The sequence below is a fragment of the Limulus polyphemus genome, unplaced genomic scaffold (genome assembly GCF_000517525.1).
Source record: "Limulus polyphemus unplaced genomic scaffold, Limulus_polyphemus-2.1.2 Scaffold758, whole genome shotgun sequence".
NCBI lineage: Eukaryota > Metazoa > Arthropoda > Merostomata > Xiphosura > Limulidae > Limulus > Limulus polyphemus.
The window spans coordinates 434,840-444,108 of NW_013666368.1; the positions used below are offsets into that span (position 1 = coordinate 434,840).

General features: G+C 32.9%; 1 protein-coding gene across 2 annotated transcripts in view; it reads right to left on the reverse strand.

Moving 5' to 3' along the window:
* The window catches only part of LOC106460353, a 22,098-nt gene extending 13,455 nt beyond the window's left edge, over positions 1 to 8,643 (reverse strand). The window contains exon 1 of one of the 2 annotated variants that reach the window (XM_022387052.1): positions 8,354 to 8,643. The gene's annotated coding sequence lies outside the window, so the exon portion shown is untranslated. Of the gene's footprint in view, positions 1 to 6,780; positions 7,409 to 8,353 lie in introns of those variants that run through there. The other variant, XM_013920045.2, reaches the window with a different exon arrangement.
* Positions 8,644 to 9,269: the final 626 nt, after the last annotated feature.

Genomic DNA, 9,269 nt, shown 5'->3' on the forward strand with positions numbered 1-9,269 from the left:
AATGGGTTTTTTTCAGTTGTTCATATTACCTATAATGTTGATATTTTACATATCGTCTCTTAATTATACTTTTCTCCCCTCATTTTTAAATAAAGTCTTTAACTTTTTTAGCGTTGTTATATTGCCATGGCTATATTGTTTTAATCTCAAGTATTGTATTCTATTTAGAAGGTTCTAACGGAGATTGTTATTAACTGATGCGTTTATTTCTGGCTTGAAAAATAGCATTTACTCGAAACATCGCCAAGAAAATAAAATAAAGGATCATTTAAGGTAAATTATTTCCCAAAAATAAATATTTTTTTTTCATGACATTCACGTTTTCTATTGTTCTTTTTTTTTTTTTTTACTAATTATTTTTCCCTCAGTGGCGTAGCGGTATGTCTGCGGACGTGCAACGCTAGAAACCGGGTTTCGATAGCCGTGGTAACCAGAGCACAGATAGCCCATTGCGTAGCTTTTTGCTTAACTTCAAACAAAATCAAATTACTTTAATATTAGGCTCTCATTCTCTTAACTTTTTGACAAATACAACTTATTTTCAATATTTTTTAATCGGCAGGTTATTTAGGCCCTTTACTCTTTGGGGTTTCGTAAATCAACTTTTTTCTTTTGTATAAACAAATATTACATATAATCCACTCAGTCTATAAAAAAGTATTAGAAAATAGACTAATCACCTGAAGAAAAGTGCTTATCATATCCTTCGTAACATTTTTCTGAATGCGAGTCAATATTATGATATTTCAAATAACCACAATACTAGAAAACACCATTAGGCCATATGCTGAATTGAAATATGAGCCTCGAAAATTAGTTTTGTGCCAACAAGAGGGGCACTACCTATTTTGTGCAGATTTATGCAGCCAATATTAGGAAAATTATTGAAATTATAAACACTACTTACGGATTATTTTTAGTAGAAAAATGTGTTGAAAAATAAACAAAAACATTTTAATTTAATCTTTGAATTACACATACAATTTTTATAGAGTCCAGAATTCTTTCCTCTTTATTATATATTATATATATAAAAAATTACCTTCAATGACGATGCAAACAGATAATATGCTGTATAACGCCATTCAAATCTCTATTTTGGTAATTATAAAAATATTTGGCTTTTTGGATTGTAAATAATCATGAATATTTTCAGGTAAACCTTCAACAAAATGGATGTTAGGAATGGTTTGCATTAAGTTAGCTTACAACTGCTGAAATTCACTATAGAACCATATAATGTTTTATGGAGTATGATGAATAATATCATGATGATTTGATAACACATTGCTAAAAATTGGGTTTTACTGCTTCCAGATGGACCTGACACTAAACAAGTGAAAGGATGTTATAGATGGTAATCTATTTTAAATTGCAATGATAATATATACAATATGAATTGTTTTATATACAAAGTAAAGTAAATAAATAAAGTTAATAGCTGTACAACAGGGCATTAAAGTCTCATAAAACATGTCTTTTGGTGTAGAGAGGGGGGGATACTTTTTGCTTTCATGTTTGTTAATTATAGATAGTGTTTTCATATCCAGACATATTTTTTTTTGTCATTAGTTATTGTACCATCTTCACGTAAGTAAATGTAATTCTTAGGTCTACCATTGACTCATGATGTGATGTAATGTCTATTTAGATTGTCTGTAAATTCACTGAGATAATCACCTACAGGGGAATCATTAGTTTCATCTGAAATGTAAACAACATTATCAGTGTTGTAGTACAAAACATATGAACCTAATATTTCTAATGTGAAGTACAATTTCAGATGCACGTGAGAAGTAGTGAAAGCCCCTAGAAAGATAGTTGTTTGATCTTTCTGAGGTACATACTCGTGCTTATGTATCCGATGAAGACCAATAACATTGTCATTGACTAATGTAACATCTGTTACAATTTTGATGTTGTCATTCATTAAAGAGTAACACTGTTTAACTGATGTTACGTCTTTCAGTTTAATTCTGTCTCAGACTTACCCCAACTACCCCAGAAAGAGTTAAGACAAAATTTTGCAACTGACCTTCTGCCTGGATTGAATTCTATGTTTTCAAGGGCCAGTTGCAAACCTTCCTTTTCAGCATACTGTTCAATAAATACCCGTTTTGCCTCTAATGTAATTGAGTGAGAGGGCCATCCTGAACGTTCCTGGTTTATTTTTAGAAATGTGTCTATATAGTTTTTGAACAGTTTTGTTGATCTTTCAGGGAAATGGTAAATTTAATAAATTTGTATTATCTTACAACCACACTCGTCTGCTTTTTTCATCTCCTCGGTAACCCCTGTGCTGAAAAATGCTCTATCGTTATCCGAGTGATTACATGTGGTTGGTATTCTTAAATTGTCATACATATTACAATGAGGGAAAGTCCATTTACCATTACTTCTCAAAAGTAAAACATGTTACAGAGAGAGAACGTCCATTTACCATTACTTCTCAAAATTAAAACATGTTACAGAGAGAGAAAGTCCATTTACCATTACTTCTCAAAGGTAAAACATGTTACAGAGAGAGAGAAATTCAATTTACCATTACTTCTCAAAGGTAAAACAGGATGATAAAGTTTCCTCGAGGCTAGAATTTCGCACTTAATGAAACTAAAATTATTATGCACATCTGAAATATTTGTTGTGATAATTATTGGATGGCCAATTGGATACTCACAGTACTTATTCATCCATAGATATAGAGGCGTAAAGTCAACGTACTTGAACTTTTCACCTTCCTTCACATCCTACAAAAGTCTAGTAGTGTTGACTCTACTTCAATAGGAACTATCCCATATATCCAGACGAGAAAATATTGTGTGGTCTTTAAAGAAATTAATTAAATTTGTATCAGTGGATTTCATATGGTTAAGTTCATGTTCCTAGATTGAAACAACCTTATATATCCCTCAGCTTCTACTTTAAGTTGCTTGTCCAATGTACGTTTTCTAACAGGCCGCATGGGTCTATTTAGAACAACATTCATTGTGTTAGCGGCATAACATAAACTACACCTGCAAAATTCATATATAATGTTACACTCCTTAAAGAAGCTGTCAACACTATAATTTAAGATTTTAACCTCGCCACTGTTAAAGGTATGTTGGATAATAACACCTTCAGACTGTTGCATGTAGTCTAACCACTGTATACTAACCTTGGTTGTTGTATTGTATCCATGGCTAGGTACAAGTGCTATAGACTTTGGGTGGTATAAACTTGCTTCTGTATATGGCCATGCATACAGAAGCAATAGTCGTGTGGCAAGAAACTCATTTCTGAACTGTAGAGAGCACCAATGGAGTACGTCAACATCTGATCGATAGTACCTAATGAGATAAAAAAATACGTGTTTCAACAAACTTTACTAAAGTTTACTTTTTGCATTTTATCATCATAAACATACAATTGTAGGATTATTTACCTTTCAATTTTTAAGAACATACAGATTTAGGTATAATAACTTTTAATAACTATCAAGAGAAGATGAATTTTACCCGTACATCTCATTTTCAAAATCAAAGATGTATCCTTCCTCTTGATGATGTTGCTACCAGTTCAGAGATTTCTCTGTTATGGGTGTTGCCATGGAGTTGGGTGAACAGAAGCTCATATCGGGTGTAGGGCCTTGGTACTTTTGTTTTAACCTCTTGTTAAACAAATTAGGAAAATATCCTTTCTGTAATTCGGTTAAACCAAAAGTTTCAGAGAATGATGACAGTGACATGGAGATAAAGTTGTAACTATCAATCATCCTAATTTTATGGGGTTTGACACTCATGACCATTATCTTTCTGCCATTAACAATAATGTTGGGTTGTATCCCTTGATGGACAAGATAATTTAAAATGAACTGACCTTTAAATCCATTCATGTTATGAGCTATATATCTGCGTAATTTTTATGTTTCTCAGAAAATAAGAACTCACAAAACTCATCGCATGCATTGCAGCCTCTTTACCATTAAAATCATGGCCCACACAGTAATTCACTTCAAGAGTTCCCATTTCTTGGTCAGTCTCTTGAGCGAGTCTTTAATGACTATTGATTGGAGAAAGCATAGATGTGTAGAGGGTATGACATATTTTTTACATCCTGCACAATGTATTTTGCCACATCTATGAAATTCAGGACAACGTTTTCTCCTGTCAATGATGATGAAACATGTTTTACAGTGAAAAATTTGTCACACAATAACACTGTATGTTTTCCATTTTTTATTTTGTGTCTGTTGTAACAGTCTATTGATTTACAAAATCTTTTACAATCAGCACAACTGAGGGGTTGAATGATTATACAATCATTACTGTAACAAACGTTACAATAACTCACACAGTAATGTTTATTTAAGTTACTAAACCCCTTTTCAATATCAAAACATTAATATTGGATATTGAGGAAACCTTTCATTGATGTTATAACAAAGTTCAAATACATGTTTTGTCTTTAGATAATTTCAATAAAGTTATCTACAAACTACTGTCATATTCCCCAAAAAAATACGTTTGGTTTCATGACAACCATTTCAAATATTAAGGCTGGTCAGTCGAAAAAACAGTCAGTGCTAACAATAAAGAATAGCAATGAACTCTGCTGTGCCAAGGTTAATATTCTAGGTTTGGCACATCTAAGAAAGCCATCTAATTATAATTATAAAGATATTAGTAATCAACGAAGATCACTACTTACACGCATGGCTTGTGAACTCCATGATTCATGTAATGTTCCATTTGCGCCTTGTGGAATAGAACAGATAATGATATTTGAGCATCACCTACTCCCGAACATTTTAAATTGATTTAATGATAATGTACAGAATACACTGGACAAGATAACACATCATTTTAAATCCAAAGATAAAGTCAGAGTCAATATATTCTCTACACAGTTAGATAAACCCATTGGCACATGTTTAAAAGACAAGGATGTGTTTCACCCGAAATGATCCTGTCAAATATCAAAAAGGTTGATCAGAGTAAAAAAGGGTTAACATTAAATGAATCTTTTAAAACTGAGGTCACAATCTTTCCAATACCTGTGGATTTTGAGGATTCAATGACTAAACTAATACTATGTGCCAAGCCTGATTCCCAGAAGACTCGTTATCAGATCACAACAAACTAAAGTCAAAGGTAATGCTGCTGGTCAAGGAGCGATATCTCTGTGTTACTCTAAAGCCAAGGTTACAGAAATTGGCTCTGCCAAACCTATGCCAATCTCTGAATGCCATTAATCACGAACGATTAAATAACGTTAAAACTGTTGTAAATTCTGTTGTAAAACTGTTTGGCCTTTAACTGCAGCAACTATTACACATGTTAGCAATAAAGGAGGGATAAAATCCATGTTTTGAACCTTGCTCAGTAGCAATTCATTTATCTTTATGCAAATTATGGTATCGCTTAGGGAAAGTGTGTAGTAATCTGTTTGAAATACACATATGAATAAAACTTAAGTACCTTACTGAATATAATGGCTTTGAGAATTAAAGGCACTATACTGTAAGTAGTCTCCAAATCATACCTATTAGAATTACTTAAATATTGACGTAATTTGTAGAAGTAAATCTATTATTTTTTCTAACGTTGTACGTATATTTCGAATCTCTGAAATGCTTATGAAGAAAACTTATCTAAATACATACAATTCATTTAAGTGGAAACGATGTATTTTAATTTAACACGTAATATAATTATTTTTTAATCACGCTGTGAATGTTTCAGTATAACTTTCTCAATACTGAAAAATATCAGCTGAACTTAATAAGTATTTAAAAGTGAAACAACAGCCAGGTTAAGAAGTACTAAGGATCTGAGCTTGTTAAGTAAAACAACAAACAAAAACATACGTACACATTAAGGAATTTGTTACCTTTGCTTTCATCCGTTGATGAATTAAGAATCCTGCAGTTGCGATCATTTGATCACAAGCTATAGAATTTTTAAGCTCTAAATCATGCCTGTTAGAATTATTTAAATGTTTTCAAATACGTTTATATTTTTATCAATCGACAAATTTTATTTCAATCACGTAGGTTTGCAAGTACATGGGACTGTACGATGATATACTAAACTAAGGTGTCTCCCACGAAAAAGACAATGTGGCCCAAGGTGGTTGGAATAAGTACATTTTACTTCTCATTCCACCCCTTTGATGTGACCCACAACAAGAGTGGAGTGCAGTTGAATTATTTTAGGAAAATCTGGATTGTTCTATTATTCAAAGATTAAGAGCATTCTTACGTACAACTTATTACACTTGTTGTGTCTTGCATCAACTAAAGAAAAGAAGGCCGTTGTTATATGTTGCCTGGTTTAATGATTTAATAGTTCTAAGTCATTAACACAACCATGTTGTACTGGTGAAGCCAACAGATGAAATATCGTTGTCCATAATATTAAAAGTCGCCACTCGTATATATGTAATAATATTTATCTTCTGTCACTAAAAAAAAGTACAATCATGTACACATAATCAAAATGCTCAATCTTATTTAACACTGTTAAAACATTGGCTATAATAGTACATTTTGTGCTAATAAACATGTTTTACTTTAAAACAAATCCAGTGTGTTATTGTATAATTGTTGGTTTCACATGCCAATAAGAGTATTTATGTCATAACAGATTTGGGCAAGTCATCACTGTAATTGGGACAACAGAATATTACATATTACCAGCATTGTTTAAGAGAAAAAAAAATATCAAACTAAAAAGATTTGAAAGAAATATGATTAAAAAAGTATAAACCACAATCGTTATAAAGTAACCGTTGCCTTACCTTTTAGGTTTTGTTTCAAAATCGGCGCAAAGAGTAAAACGTATTCAGGACCTTATAGTTGTTGTTCCGAGTGAAAACATTCTCCAACGAACCACAAGCTATGTTTACTCCACATCGACTGTGAATATTTTTAATGTTGGTTTAAGCAAACAACATTTTTAAGAATAAAAGACTAATTTCGAAAATGACTCCATGAGTTTACTAATAATTGCTTTACTAAATGGCAAAATAAATACACAAGAATATACATGTACTACAGGCTAGAATACGCTTAGACAAAGACACCATATATACGCCTTGTCCCTTGCAGCAGGTGAGGCGCCATGCACGCGGATTTGTTCCCCACGTCACGAGCCAACGAAAACAGGCAGAAGTCGTCAAACAAGTATGTTTAGCCTGAGGACAAAAACAAAACAGACCTATCGGACAGTCACCCGACTTATACCAAGGTGGCCCGAGTTTCATATTTTTTCATCCTATATTGGCCACTATGATATAGAATTTGTCTTCGTTTGATTTATATTTTTAAATGTAAACATAAACTGCCACTATACTTTTTTTCCCATTGAATCACAAAGATGCGTTACAAATGGCACTCGAATAAACTTTAATTGCTTCCTGTTCGTTGTAATGCCGAAGTTAAAGCTACATAACGCTTGCTACGGCGCCCACGTATCGTTTCCTGTGTTCTGAGACAAGTGGTGCTGGGAATGTGCTGTCTTTCGGCCATTGTTAATTAAGAAAAGTACAAAAAAAAACACCCCTTATGCACTGTTCTGCTTGCTGATTTCGCTAGTAACACTAAGTCACTGACGTACTGGGCGTTTTTATATACATTCACATATAAATATATGTACGTATATAACTGGTGCAAGACTGAGAAGTAAACTAAGAGACTTTTTTTATTATTTGTGACCAAGCGGTTGGCTAAAAAGATTATGTCGAAACTAAGAAAATAGATCCATAAATACACACAAAACGTTTTGAATTAATAAAACTTTAGACGTTCGAAACAACAATTATGTGACATTAAAGTTGTAAAGGTATTCATATATATATAACCAATAAATTATAATAAAAGATATAGATCTGTAAGCTGTATCAGCAGAATAATACTTTTTGCATAGTTGCAAGATTCAGCATACCTTTTGACTGTTTACTTGTTTCGGTATGTCTCAGAAAATCAGTTATTCATTAAGTTAATAACAAGTTGGGTTACACATTTAATTTGTTTGTTTGTTTTTAATTATGCACAAAGCTACACAAGGGATATCTGTGCTCTGCCCACCGGTTTCTATCGTTGTAAGTCCACAGACATACCGCTGTGCCACTGGGGGCTACACATTTAAAACACTCAAAAAAAAAAAGAGCTGAATTTTTTTTTTTTACCATAATTCAATAAGATCACTTCTAACATACGAAAAGTAGGGACAAGTTAATTCTGAAATCAATACATCTTCAAGATATCTTATTTGTTCTGTAGTTCAAGAATGGGAAATGGACTGAACTTTTTTCTACCACGTGTATCGGTTAGTGGGTTAAACAAATTGGATGACCTTGAAAAAAAACTTACCCAGCAGTATAGAACTTTCATAGTAAGTTATGCGTTCTGTCCACCGCGGGGAATCGAACCCTCGGATGTTAGCGTTGTAAATCCGCAGACTTATCGCTGATCCACTTGTGAATTTAACAGTAGGTAACGCAATAAATAGGGAGATTCTTTATATGCTTTTTGTGTTGTGACAATTCCTGACTAGATATTTATAGTTTCAATTCGCACTGTGAGAACATTTTCCGGAGTATTCTGCATGTTAAATCAAACGACACTGTCTTTTAATGGGTTATAACAGATTGTTCTCTGCTGTGACACTACAAGTGATGTTTAGAAAGACATAATTTTACATCACGTACGGCATATGCATCAGATTGCAAACAACAAATGACGTTGAAGGTGTAGCCAACCAAACTTCAATTCTCGACATGAATTCCATCGATCACGACATTCGGTAAAATTCACGTGTGATTTTACAAATTCAGTTGTGTACAGCTGCTTTCAAGTAAATTTTAAGATTCGATATTAGTATTGATCTAAAAACCTAACGTTCTATTTTTTCACTTATTTTAATTCATATCAAGGGAAGTAGATGATGGCGTTGTTTAGAGATCGAGAGCGTGTGCTGTGAGAAACAACATTTTACGTGTTAATAAGATTGTGACTGAAATCATAAACTTGATTTGAGGTTTTCAAGGTTATGTGTGAATAAAATATTTCCCTCAAAATACAGAAACCAAAAATGAAACAACGCGCGCACTTTATATTACCTTACAAACGAGATGAAAACTTCTCTAATCTTTTACGTAGATGATTTTTATCCTTGAACAGGTGTACCTGCGACAGAACAATGAGCAATAACTTCGATGACGAGGAACCCACTTTGAGACTAATAATGGCTGGAGACGGCTTGAATGGGTAATGAAGAAAAACTTTA